Below are 14760 nucleotides of genomic sequence, written 5' to 3' on the forward strand. Positions count from 1 at the left end.
CGGGTCCCTGTCCTTCTGGCCTGGATTTGATGCAGTTCCTAACCCTGCCTGTTATTAGGGAGAGAACGTTGACCCCACCCTACTGTTAGGGGGGGGGGGGGGTTAGAGAATTGGCTAGTACCTCCGGAAGATAATTAGGTAGGGAGCAAAGGAGGTGATGGGGGGGGGGGGAGCTTTCACGCATTGGCTCTCCCCCTGAGCTCTCGTTCCTTCCTGGTAGCGAGGGGGGGCTGTGACTGTCCGGGCTGTTGGTCCGGGTTGAGAGAAAAGCCTGTGGTGAATGTGCCCCTGGAGTGGAAGTCTGGGGGTGCCATAGCTTGCACAAGTGTTTTGTGGGGCACCTCGAGATCTGACACCTCGCTCACTTCACCATACACACTTTTTTCACACCTGCCTCTAGGGCCGAGTCTTTTGGCTAGGACCAGAGGAATTTTTGATTCCTGTCCGGAGGGCCGGCCATCGTATTGCACGGGGGTCACTTTTCAATCTTCCCACCTTCCTTCTCCCCCACTTTCTTATTATTCATCCCTGTGTTTGTCACTTTTTTGTTGGTTGTCTTACATGTTGTGTCACAGTGTGATTAGTAGGGTGTAGGTCCTCGGGCCTGCCCTGAACGTCTTGGGAGTGGGTGGACGTGGCCTTCTGACTTAGTTCATCTGCTCTCATGGGGTCTCCCTTCGGGGGAGCCTCACCTAGTACTTGGGTGGGGTCTGTTTCGGCAGACCTTCCAGAGAACGGGGTCCGTCTGGTTTCGGCCAGATGGACCTTGTGAGAACCTCAGTCCCCGTCTGGAGCCTAATGCCCCGGGGGATCAGGGTCAGGTCCTTCCTAGTGGAGGACAAGTGTAAACACCCGTTGCACGTTTTGTGTCACTCTTTATTAGTGTTGAGCAGAATACGCCATATTCGATTTCGCGATATATCTCGAATATATAGTCGAATATTCGAGATATATTCGCTAAATTCGAATATTCGTGATATTTTATCGAAATGAAATGATTGCGAATTTTCGCTATTGCGAATGCGAAAATAATTGCGAATTTTCGATAACTGCAGTAGGAGCCCTCTGATTGGCTCAGAATATTCGTGATATTTTACAATACAAAATAATTGCGAATATTCGGCAAATGTGGAAGGAGCACTCTGATTGGCTCAGAATATTCTTGATATTTTACAATACAAAATAATTGCGAATATTCGGCAAATGCGGAAGGAGCACTCTGATTGGCTCAGAATATTCGTGATATTTTACAATAGAAAATAAAAAGTGTTTTGCATTGGTGGTGATTCTTTACTCTATCCATCTGTCACAGCCGTTTGTCAATCAAACACCTTGAAGATTGAACACGTTCATGCTGCATGCTTTGGACTTTTTTTCACTTCACATATCAAAGACATTTTTATGAAAGATTATTTTTCTATTATTGGGACTATATTTCTTTATATATTTGTTTCACTGTGTATTTCACAAGTTATTTGCGCTTGCTTATTTTATAATTTGCCCACATGTCTTGTCACTAGACATATTTTTTATTCTTGTAGAGCGACTCCATTTTCTGTCTTGTATTAAAGGGTCACTAAAGGAAAAAATTTTTTTTGCTGAAATGACTGTTTACAGGGCATAGAGACATAATAGTTAACTGATTCCTTTTAAAAATGATTAAAAATAGATAAAAAAACAATCATATAATGTGCCTGCAGTGTAGTTTTGTTTTTGCTGCTGTTTGCTGGTTCTCTGATGTACAGAGAGCCACTAGAGGGCAGTCAGCCAATAGAGAGCAGTGATACTTTGTCTAAAACTCCTCAGCACCAATCCAGTTTCGTTTTACTCACACCTCCTTGATTAGTGACCACCGTGAGAAATCTCCCAGTACTGTGGTCATCAGGAAACAGGCAACCAGGAAGTGTCCAGAACAGAGAGGATTTACAGCAACATGAAAGCAAAAACGAACAATGAGGACATGAAACCAGGACTGCAGCAAGGTAAAGGAAGCTATTTAGCTGAAAAAAAAAATTCCTTTAGTGACCCTTTAATTTATGTTGTATAACATTTTTGAGTTGCTGCTGTATTCTCCCCTTTTTTAAGGTATGCGCAATTTTTTCCTTCTTACAAAAAAAAATAATATCAAACATACAAATATTCATAACAGAAACATACACAAAGCCCCCCCCCCCCTTTTGCATCAGAGACAATCAGAGTTCTCCTACCACAGTTATCGAAAATTCGCAATCATTTTCGCATTCGCATTAGCGAAAATTCGCAATTTTTTTTTTTTATATTCGGCAACATAAAAGGATCGCCTCAGCTTAGCTACTCGGCCCAGGGTCTCTAATCATACCAGCAATGCTTTTAGACGTCGATAGGATGTGATCTGTTTTAAAAATAAAATTGAAAAAATGCGAATATTCGGAATTGCGAATATTCACCGCGAAATTCGAAATATATCGCGAATACTCGAATATGCCATATTCGAGCCGAATATTCGCAATACGAATATTCGTGAGCAACACTACTCTTTATGTGTGTGCACTTTTTTTTGGCACCGGGTGGAGTTTTTGGGTGTGTTTTACACGCCATGGGCTTTAAAAAAAAAAAACCTGTAGCTGCCTAGCAGAGGCAGAGTGGTTCAATTCCACCCTCTGGGCGTTGGTGATGTGCAGTAAAGTAACTCTTTAATTGTTTTGTTGCATTTTGGTTCAAGTGTAGCACCTGTTCTTATTGTCCAGTAGGGGGCGCTCTGCCATCGTTCTGGTCTTTAAGCTGGGATGGCTGGCTGGCTGTATAGTATCCTTTCTGGTATGCTGGGGGTTCTGAGGGCCCTCCTGGGGCAATTGGGAGTGGTGACCCAGTGCTGGAGTAACTCGATGGGTTTGGGACCACCATTTTATGAAACAGCACTAGGCCATCAATACCTCTTACTTCGATGCTAGGCCTTGTCGGCAGAGACCGGGGCAATTTTTGTTACCAGGCTGCAGGGTCAATTCTCTAACCCGCCCATTTACACAGAGCAAGCGCCGAGCGGGGATCTCTTAGTGCGTGGCCGTAGTGTCATTCCCTCCTCCTGGACCCGGCGGCGCCTATGATGGACGTCCCGCAGTCCCGGGATTGGACCAGTGCGACGTCCATCATAGGTGCTGCCGGGTCCAGGAGGCGGGACTTGTTATATCACTCACCCGCGCTCGGAGTCGGATCGATCCCTGCTGGCTGCGATGAGAGTGACAGTCTGACTCTGAGTCGTTGTATACGCCCGCTCGGGCTCAGGGCTGATAATACAATTATGAATGCCTGAGGCTAGGGGCTTTTTTGGGGGTTCATTTGTTGGGGCTCCAACCCCCCTTAGCCCCCCCTTTCTAACGCCACTGCTTCCTCCCTAATCTGTGTTCCCGCTGCACAGTCGGTGTCATTCCTGTTTGCTTTCTTCCCCCTTCAGCAACAGTAAATCTTAAAGCTGATCAGCTCTGATTTTAGACACAGTGGGCTGGATTCAGAAAGATCAGCGGATCTTTCTGCTGGCGTACTGTATCTCAGATACGTTACGCCACTGTAACTTTGGCCGCAAGTTCCGTATGCATAAAGAACTTGCGCCCTTAGTTACGGCGGCGTAACGTATGTGTGGTGGCGTAAGCCCCCCTAATTCAAATGGGGATGTTGGGGGCGTGTTTTATTTAAATTTCACTTGACCCCGCGTATTTTACGTTTTTTTGTGAACGACGCATGCTCCGTTCGTGAAAAAATCCCATTGCGCATGCTCGAAATTCCGCCGCAAAACGTCATTGCTTTCGACGTGAACGTAAATTATGTCCAGCCTTATTCGCGAACGACTTACGCAAACGACGTAAAATTTTCAAAACTCGACGCGATACACCTCATATAGCAGGGGTAACTATACGCCGAAAAAAGCATAACGTAAACGACGTAAAAAAATGCGCTGGCCGGACGTACGTTTCTGAATTGGCGTAACTACCTAATTTGCATATTCCTTGCGGAAATATACGGAAGCGCCACCTAGCGGCCAGCGTAAATATGCAGCCTAAGATACGACGGTGTAAGACACTGAGGCCGAGTACTCACGATCAAACATGTCCGATGAAACCGGTCCGCGGACCGTTTTCATCGGACATGTCTGCCCGGGGACTGCCCGGGGACTTCTGTTCGATGGCCGTACACACCATCGAACAGAGGTCTGCGCGTAAACAATACGTGGGGCATGTCCGCGGTGTCAATGACGCGGCGACGTGGGCGGCCTGCCTTTAAAAGGCTTCCACGCATGCGTCGAAGTCATTCGACGCATGCGAGGGATGGCGAGCGGCAGGACATGTACGGTAGGTCTGTACAGACGACCGTACATGTCCGGGTGGACAGGTTTCCGATCTGCCCGAAAATGGTCCGCTCGGGCCTACACACGGCCAAACATGTCTGCTGAAACTGGTCCGCGGACCAGTTTCAGCAGACATGTTTGGTCGTGAGTACGGGGCCTTAGGGAAATCTATGTGTAACTGATTCTCTGAATCAGGCGCATAGATATGACGGCGTATCTCCTATCTGAATCCGGTCCAGTGCCTAGAATAGTAAGCAACTGAGCATGTGCAGAGCAGGGTGCGTACATATCTATACGTGCAAAAAGGGGCCGACCTGACGTCATCCAACAGGACTGAATTTTATGATTAAAGTTTTACTTCAAAGTCATTTTTATGTCACTTTTACAATGTTTCTCTTTATATTATTATAACAATAATACCGATCGGTGCAGAATCACTTATGTACATGTGAATCTGCACTTCAGCGTGGGGGGGGGCGTGCACGTGCAGGGGGGGCGTGCACATTTATCCCTTAGATCGCCCCTAGACGTTTAACCCCCTCCCAGCCAGTGTCATTAGTACAGTGACAGTGCATTTTTTTTTAGCACTGATCATTGTATTAGTGTCACAGGTTCCTACAAAGTGTCAGTTAGTGTCAGATATGACCGCCGCAATGTCGCAGTCCCGCTATAAATGACTGATCATTGCCATTACTAGTAAAACTTTTTTTTTTATAAAAAGTCCATAAATGTATCCCGTTGTTTGTAGACGCTATAACTTTTGCGCAAACCAATCAATATATATATTTTTTTTTGACCAAAAATATGTAGCAGAATAAATATCGGCCTAAATTGATGAAGAAATTGCATTTTTTTTATTTTTTTTATTGGATGTTTTATACAGAAAGTAAAAAATCCTCATACCGTATATACTCGAGTATAAGCCGAGTTTTTCAGCACATTTTTTTTGTGCTGAAAATGCCCCCCTCGGCTTATACTTGAGTCACCTTTTTGATCTCACGGACTTTGGGGACCCGGGAACCGGCCGGCTCCCCTGGACCCCAAACTTGGCACACATGTAGCCCCCCTCTTCCTCTACAAGTGTGCAGCGTTTGTTGTCTGGAGGACCTATGGCCGGGGAGCACCGATTTTTCAAAGTTGGGCACCCCTTCCATAGACTCCCATGTTAAACATCAGTCTAGTCATGGACACAGTGAGGCATGGACACAGTGAGGCATGGGCACAGTGAGGCATGGGCACAACGAGGCATGCATATGGACACCCTAGGCTTATACTCGAGTCAATAAGTTTTCCCATTTTTTTTGTGGTAAAATTAGGTGCCTCTTGCAATAATCACATTTCATGTAGAGGCACGGCTTTTTAAAAAAAAAAAAAGCAACAAAGATTATATTTTATCCAACAAACTGTTTATCTAAAAACGAATAAAAGGGTACAAAGTCTTCATCTCTGATAAGCTGATAAGCGGATGGGAGTTCAACTTTTTTTTTTTTCTTTAAATATGTAAATATGTTCTCATCTTCCAATACCCAGAATGCTTTTCATAGCACAGCATGCAGCTGGGCCAGCACGGTCTCTGCTCACTGCTGCGTCTCACTTTGCATATACTGCCTTGTGATTGGATTATTCATTGAGTTCCCTTCCAATCACAATCCTAACATTAGAACTTTAAAAGAAAAAATTAGGAAAATAAAATAAAACCTCCCTAAGTTGACTCGTCCAATCAGCTGCGGGCTTTATATACAACATGGGACGGCCAGTACTATTGCCCAGATGATCCTCAGTGGTCTGGGGTGAAGGCTTCAAACCTGTAGCTGCCTAGCGGCAGAGTGGTTCAATTCCACCCTCTGGGCGTTGGCGGATCTCGTGGGAAATGAGTCTGACCTTCATTGTAATAAGTTATTTCAGCTTCAATGCTTACTGATTAACCACTTCAGCCCCGGAGGGTTTGGCTGCCCAATGACCCGGGCCACTTTTTGCGATTCGGCACTGCGTCGCTTTAACTGACAATTGCGCGGTCGTGCGACGTGGCTCCCAAACAAAATTGGCATCCTTTTTTCCCCACAAATAGAGCTTTCTTTTGGTGGTATTTGATCACCTCTGCGTTTTTTTTTTTTTGCGCTATAAACAAAAATAGAGCGACAATTTTGAAAAAAATGCAATATTTTTTACTTTTTGCTATAATAAATATCCCCAAAAAAATATAAAAAAAAAGTTTTTTCCCTCAGTTTAGGCCGATACGTATTCTTCTACCTATTTTTGGTAAAAAAAAAAATCACAAAATGCGTTTAACGATTGGTTTGCGCAAAATTTATAGCGTTTACAAAATAGGGGATAGTTTTATGGCATTTTTATTAATATATATTTTTTACTAGTAATGACGGCGATCTGCGATTTTTTTCCGTGACTTCGACATTACGGCGGACACATCGGACACTTTTGACACATTTTTGGGACCATTGGCATTTTCACAGCAAAAAATGCTATAAAAATGCACTGATTACTGTGAAAATGACAATTGCAGTTTAGGAGTTAACCACAGGGGGGCTGAAGGGGTTAAGTGTGACCTCATATGTGTTTCTAACTGTAGGGGGCGGGGCTGGACGTGTGACGTCATTGATCGCCTTTCCCTATATCAGGGAACAGACGATCGATGACACTGCCACAGTGAAGAACGGGGAAGGTTTTTTCACACACATAAAGAGCGACACACAAAACCTGCAACGGGTGCACTATGGTCCCCAAAAGAAGGACCTGACCCTGATCCCCCGGGGCGTTGGGCTCCAGACGAGGACTGAGGTACCCACTGTGGCCCGTCTGGCCAAAACAGACCCACCCAAGGACTAGGTGGGGCTCCCCCGAAGGGAGACCCCCCACGAGAGAGGGTATACCAAGCCAGAAGGCTATGTCCACGCCTTCCCAAGACTTTCAGGGCAGGCCCCCGAGGACCTACACCCTACCAGTCACCAGCGCCCATCAAATGCAGCCCCACCAGCGCCCATCAATGCAGCATCACCAGTGCCCATCAAATGCAGCCCCACCAGCGCCCATCAATATAGCCTCACCAGCGCCCATCAAATGCAGCCTCACCAGCGCCCATCAAATGCAGCCTCACCAGCGCCCATCAAATGCAGCCCCACCAGCGCCCATCAAATGCAGCCTCGCCAGCGCCCATCAAATGCAGCCCCACCAGCGCCCATCAAATGCAGCCCCACCAGCGCCCATCAATATAGCCTCACCAGCGCCCATCAAATGCAGCCTCACCAGCGCCCATCAAATGCAGCCTCACCAGCGCCCATCAATGCAGCCACACCAGCGCCCATTAAATGCAGCCCCACCAGCGCCCATCAATATAGCCCCACCAGCACCCATGAAATGCAGCCTCGCCAGCGCCCATCAAATGCAGCCTCACCAGCGCCCATCAAATGCAGCCTCACCAGCGCCCATCAAATGCAGCCCCACCAGCGCCCATCAATGCAGCCCCACCAGCGCCCATCAATGCAGCCTCACCAGCACCCATCAAATGCAGCCTCACCAGCGCCAATGAAATGCAGCCTCACCAGCGCACATCAATGCAGCCTCGCCATTGTATTAGTGTCACCGGTTCCCACAAAGTGTCAGTTAGTGTCAGATATGTCCGCCGCAATGTCGCAGTCCTGCTATAAATTACTGATTATTGCCATTACTAGTAAAAAAAAAAAAAATTATAAACAGTGAGACATGAACACAATAAGGCATGGGCACAGTGAGACATGGACACAGTGAGGCATGGGCACAGTGAGACATGGGCACAGTGAGGCATGGACACAGTGAGGCATGGGCACAGTGAGGCATGGGCACAGTGAGGCATGGACACAGTGAGACATGGACACACTGAGGCATGGGCACAGTGAGGCATGGACACACTGAGGCATGGACACACTGAGGCATGGGCACAGTGAGGCATGGGCACAGTGAGGCATGGGCACAGTGAGGCATGGGCACAGTGAGGCATGGACACAGTGAGGCATGGACACAGTGAGGCATGGGCACAGTGAGGCATGGGCACAGTGAGGCATGGGCACAGTGAGGCATGCAGATGGACACCCTAGGCTTATACTCGAGTCAATACGTTTTCCCATTTTTTTTGTGGTATAATGAGGTGCCTCGGCTTATACTCGAGTATATACGGTATTTATATATATTTTTAAATTATCGCTCTATTTTTGTTTATAGCGCAAAAATAAAAACCGCAGAGGTGATCAAATACCACCAAAAGAAATCTCTATTTGTGGGGAAAAAAGGATATAAACGTATTTGGGTACAACGTCGCACGACCGCGCAATTGTCATTTAAAGTAAAGCAGTGCCGTATCGCAAAAAAAATGTCCCGATCATGAAAGGGGGCACATTTTCTGGAGGGCAAGTTTATATGGAAAAGGTGCAGGATAACCACTAGAGGGAGCTCTAAAAAAAAAATCACTGGCCCGGATTTAAGAAGCAATTGCGCCTGCGTAACCATAGGTTACACAGCGCAATTGCTTACTTCCCCTGGCGTTACAAATGCTCCTGATTCAGGAACATCGTAACGCCGACTGCAGCCTAAAATCTGCGTGGCATAAGGCTCTTATGCCCGCATATCTTAGGCTGCATTCTTGCGATGGCCGCTAGGGGGCGCTCCCATCGTGCTCAGTGTATAGTATGCAAATTGCATACTAACACCGATTCACAATGTTGCGCGAGCCCTGCGTACGCAGTTTACGTCGTTTCCGTACGGCGTGTTTAGCGTAAGGCTGCCCCTTCTAATAGCAGGGGCAGCCAATGCTAAAGTATACCCGACGTTCCCGCGTCGCGACGTTCGATTTTTACGTAATTTGCGTAAGTGATTCGTGAATGGCGCTGGACGCCATTCACTTTCACTTTGAAGCAAATTACGTCCTTGCGACGTCATTTGCCGCAATGCACGTCGGGAAAGTTTCCCGACGGAGCATGCGCTCTACGCTCGGCGCAGGGAGCGCGCCTAATTTAGATGATTCCCGCCCCCTACGGGATCATTTACATTAGGCGCCCTTACGCAGGGCAAGTTTACACAGCGCACACGCAATTTACGGAGCTACTGCTCCGTGAATCGCGGGTAGCGCAGTAAATTTGCGGGGGCGCAGGGCAAAAACGCTGCCCTGCGCCTCCGCAAATAAGGGGCAATTCTACCTGAATCCGGGCCACTGTTGAGCTTTGAGCCGCACAGGGAGTGCGTTGGTTTTCATGAGACGGTTGGCTCCTCGGCTCGCATGGTGGGAAGGAGCAGGAAGGTACAACCCTTGGCCCAGATTCAAGAAGCTATTGCGCCCGCGCAACCATAGGTTGCGCGGCGCAATAGCTGTTTTGCTCCCGCGTAGCGAATGCCCCTGATTCAGGAACATCGCTACGCGGACTGCAGCCTAGGATATGACAGACATAAGCCTCCTTATGCCTTCACATCCCAGGCTGCATTCTTGCGTTGGCCGCTAGGGGGCGCGGCCATTGTGATCGGCGTATAGTATGCAAATTGCATACTACCACCGATTCACAAAAGTTGCGCGGGCCCTGCGCACGCAAGGTACGGAGTTTCCGTACGGCGACTTTAGCATAAGGCTGCTCCTGCTAATAGCAGGGGCAACCAATGCTAAAGTATAGCCGCCCTTCCCGCTCGTGAAATTTAAATTTCACGTCGTTTACGTAAGTGATTCCTGAATGGCGCTGGACGCCATTCACGTTCACTTAGAAGCAAATGACGTCCTTGCGACGTCATTTGCCGTACTGCACGTCGGGAAAGTTTCCCGACGGAGCATGAGCTGTTCGCTCGGCGCGGGAGCGCGCCTAATTTAAATGATTCCCGCCCCCGGCGGGATCATTTACATTAGGCGCCCTTACGCCGGGCTAATTAGCATAGCGCCCGCGCAATTTACGGAGCTACTGCTCCGTGAATCGCGGGCAAATCGAAATATTTGCGTGGGCGCAGAGCAAAAATCGTTGCCCTTTGCCCACGCAAATATTGCGCGGATCTACCTGAATCTGGGCCCTTGTGTTGAACTCCAAGCAAGAGAGCGGAGTGTGAGGATGGAAAAAGTCCAAAGTCTTCATCTCTGATGAGCGGATGGGAGTTCAACCTTTTTTTTTCTTTAAATATGTAAATATGTTCTCATCTTCCAATACCCAGAATGCTTTTCACAGCACAGCATGCAGCTGGGCCAGCACGGTCTCTGCTCACTGCTGAGTGTCATCTTGCATTTACTGCGTTGTGATTGGATTATTCATTGAGTTCCCTGCCAATCACAATCCTAATATTAGAACTTTAAAAGAAAAAATAGGAAAATATAATAAAATAAACTCTCCCTAAGTTGTCTTGTCCAATCAGCTGCGGGCTTTATATACAACATGGGGCGGCCAGTACTATTGCCCAGATGATCCTCAGTGGTCTGGGGTGCAGGCTTCAAACCTGTAGCTGCCTAGCGGCAGAGTGGTTCAATTCCACCCTCTGGGCGTTGGCGGATCTCGTGGGAAATGAGTCTGACCTTCATTGTAATAAGTTATTTCAGCTTCATTCAATGCGTCCTGATCAACCACTTCAGCCCCGGAGGATTTGGCTGCCCAATGACCTGGACAGTTTTTGCGATTCGGCACTGCGTCGCTTTAACTGACAATTGCGCGGTCGTGCGACGTGGCTACCAAACAAAATTGGCGTCCTTTTTTCCCCCACAAATAGAGCTTTCTTTCGGTGGTATTTGATCACCTCTGCGATTTTTATTTTTTATTTTTTTGCGCTATAAACAGAAAAAGAGCGACAATTTTGAAAAAAAAAAAGCAATATTTTTTACATTTTGCTGTAATAAATATCCAATTTTTTCGCTTCTCGGCCTTTTGGCGAAGATCAAGTGTAGTATCTGTTTTTATCAGTTGCCAGAGGAGTCGCTTGCTGCAGAGAGAAGAGAGTGTGAACACCAGTGGCCGGGCGCCCCTAGGCGGCTGCCTAGTTTACCTCTTGGTAGCACCGGCCCTGATTAGTGTTAGCGCGTTTCGCAGCCCGCGCTCCTCTTCTATTAATTCTGCGTATTTTACAGAGTAATTTGAGGTCAGACAAGTCTTTGGAACCCGTTCCTTCCATCCAATGACTTCATACTTTATTTCCGGAGGTGATTATATTCTGATTGCGCCGCCATGAGCGGGGGGGAACGCGTTGCTGGTATATAAAGTCTGAGGTTCCTCTTCGGAGATCCTTCTTCAATAAGGAGCGTCCCGATGATTGACATTCAGAGCGGCGCCGAGCGGATTTGTGTTGTTTATGATCCGGGTCAGGACCGCGACGTCACACCGGGATTGCTGGAAGAGAGGAACGCAGCCGCATATAAATATTATATTACAGCGCCACGCCTGTTATTGTGACCAGCGAGGGCGGCCATCTTTGGTACGCATCTAAAGATGGATTCCACCAGAGCACAGTACAGTTGTTAGACCTAAAACTCCAAACTGCAAACTATACTAGCAACACGACGGCTCCTTCATCAGAGATCTCCATCACATCAAAGATCCCCCATCACATCAGAGGTCCCCCCATCACATCAGAGGTCCTCCCATCACATCAGAGATCCTCCATCACATCAGAGGTCCCCCATCACATCAGAGATCCCCCCATCACATCAGAGATCCCCCATCACATCAGAGGTCCCCCATCACATCAGAGATCCCCCCATCACATCAGAGATCCCCCATCACATCAAAGACCCCCCCATCACATCAGAGGTCCCCCCCATCACATCAGAGATCCCCCATCACATCAGAGGTCCCCCCATCACATCAGAGATCCTCCATCACATCAGAGATCCCCCCATCACATCAGAGATCCCCCATCACATCAGAGATCCCTCATCACATCAGAGGTCCCCCCATTACATCAGAGATCCCCCATCACATCAGAGATCCCCCATCACATCAGAGATCCCCCCATCACATCAGAGATCCTCCATCACATCAGAGACCCCCATCACATCAGAGGTCCCCCATCACATCAGAGGTCCCCCATCACATCAGAGATCCCCCATCACATCAGAGATCCCCCCATCACATCAGAGGTCCCCCCATCACATCAGAGGTCCCTCCATCACATCAGAGATCCCCCATCACATCAGAGATCCCCCCATCACATCAGAGATCCCCCCATCACATCAGAGATCCCCCATCACATCAGAGATCCCCCCCATCACATCAGAGGTCCCCCATCACATCAGAGATCCCCCATCACATCAGAGATCCCCCCCATCACATCAGAGGTCCTCATTGTGATGAGATCCTTTCTCGCCCGGTTCTGCTCTCCCGACACTCCTCTGCTTCTATTGGATCAGCTTGCAGATTCCAACGTCTGATGGTCCAGTCATCCAAGGTTCCGGGGTCCGAACTACAGCTATGTGCCGTTCAGACCCATTAAGAACAAACACCAGGCAGGCTGTATGTATGTTCAAACAGGGCTCTTTATTTTCAAGTACACAGCACACTTTTATACAGAATTTGGTACATCCCATGGTCAATTGTAAAGTATGCAGTCTTCACTCAGGTCCTCCTTGACCATGCAAATGAGGACTTGAAATAGTCAACAGGGATTGGTCCAATAGCTTGGATAGAAAGACTTGTGTATTGAGACAGAAGCCCCAGGGGGTAATAAATGTACACAATAACCCTGTCTACTTAATTACTACCTCTGAGAGGTTACATTGCTTTAGACAATAGAATGCTAATTCAATACAGCTGACAGGCTTCTGACCTTTAGAACAATACAAAGTCCCTTAGCATAAACACATACATCTTCAGACGGGCTGTCTCCGACAGAAGACACCCACACCTGATAATCACAAAGGCTTTAAACAGGCTTATCACATAATGGAAATGTCTCAATATAGCTCAGTAACCACTCTATTACTCCAAGGTCCATGACACTCATCACATCAGAGGTCCTCCCATCACTTCAGAGATCCCCCATCACTTCAGAGATCCCCCATCACATCAGAGATCCCCCCATCACATCAGAGATCCTCCATCACATCAGAGATCCCCCTATCACATCAGAGATCCCCCATCACATCAGAGATCCCCCATCACATCAGAGATCCTCCATCACATCAGAGATCCCCCCATCACATCAGAGATCCCCCATCACATCAGAGCCCCTCCCATCACATCAGAGATCCCCCATCACATCAGAGATCCCCCATCACATCAGAGATCCCCCCCATCACATCAGAGATCCCCCATCACATCAGAGATCCCCCATCACATCAGAGATCCTCCATCACATCAGAGATCCCCCCATCACATCAGAGCCCCTCCCATCACATCAGAGCCCCTCCCATCACATCAGAGGTCCCCCATCACATCAGAGATCCCTTCATCACATCAGAGATCCCCCATCACATCAGAGATCCCCCCCATCACATCAGAGATCCTCCATCACATCAGAGATCCCCCATCACATGAGAGATCCCCCATCACATCAGAGATCCCCCATCACATTAGAGATCCCCCCCATCACATCAGAAATCCCCCATCACATCAGGGATCCTCCATCACATCAGAGATCCCCCATCACATCAGAGATCCCCCATCACATCAGAGATCCCCCATCACATCAGAGATCCCCCATCACATCAGAGGTCCTCCCCATCACATCAGAGATCCCCCATCACATCAGAGGTCCCCCTATCACATCAGAGATCCCCCATCACATCAGAGACCCCCCCCCATCACATCAGAGATCCCCTATCACATCAGAGATCCCCCATTACATCAGAGACCCCCCCATCACATCAGAGGTCCCCCATCACATCAGAGATCCCCCATCACATCAGAGACCCCCCCATCACATCAGAGGTCCCCCATCACATCAGAGATCCCCCATCACATCAGAGATCCCCCATCACATCAGAGACCCCCCCCCATCACATCAGAGATCCTCCATCACATCAGAGATCCCCCATCACATCAGAGATCCCCCATCACATCAGAGATCCCCCATCACATCAGAGATCCTCCATCACATCAGAGATCCCCCCATCACATCAGAGCCCCTCCCATCACATCAGAGCCCCTCCCATCACATCAGAGGTCCCCCATCACATCAGAGATCCCTTCATCACATCAGAGATCCCCCATCACATCAGAGATCCCCCCCATCACATCAGAGATCCTCCATCACATCAGAGATCCCCCATCACATGAGAGATCCCCCATCACATCAGAGATCCCCCATCACATTAGAGATCCCCCCATCACATCAGAAATCCCCCATCACATCAGGGATCCTCCATCACATCAGAGATCCCCCATCACATCAGAGATCCCCCATCACATCAGAGATCCCCCATCACATCAGAGATCCCCCATCACATCAGAGGTCCTCCCCATCACATCAGAGATCCCCCATCACATCAGAGGTCCCCCTAT

The 14760-nt window shown here is 48.2% G+C and overlaps 2 non-coding genes across 2 annotated transcripts; both read left to right on the forward strand.

Annotated features, from left to right (window-relative positions):
• Positions 1-6082: 6082 nt before the first annotated feature.
• TRNASTOP-UCA lies at positions 6083-6169 on the forward strand. The gene has a single exon. It is a non-coding gene; the product is annotated as a tRNA-Sec (tRNA).
• Positions 6170-10727: 4558 nt separating this feature from the next.
• Positions 10728-10814, forward strand: TRNASTOP-UCA. Its single transcript has one exon. It is a non-coding gene; the product is annotated as a tRNA-Sec (tRNA).
• Positions 10815-14760: the final 3946 nt, after the last annotated feature.

This window comes from Rana temporaria, chromosome 5, assembly GCF_905171775.1.
Source record: "Rana temporaria chromosome 5, aRanTem1.1, whole genome shotgun sequence".
Taxonomy (NCBI): Eukaryota; Metazoa; Chordata; class Amphibia; order Anura; family Ranidae; genus Rana; species Rana temporaria.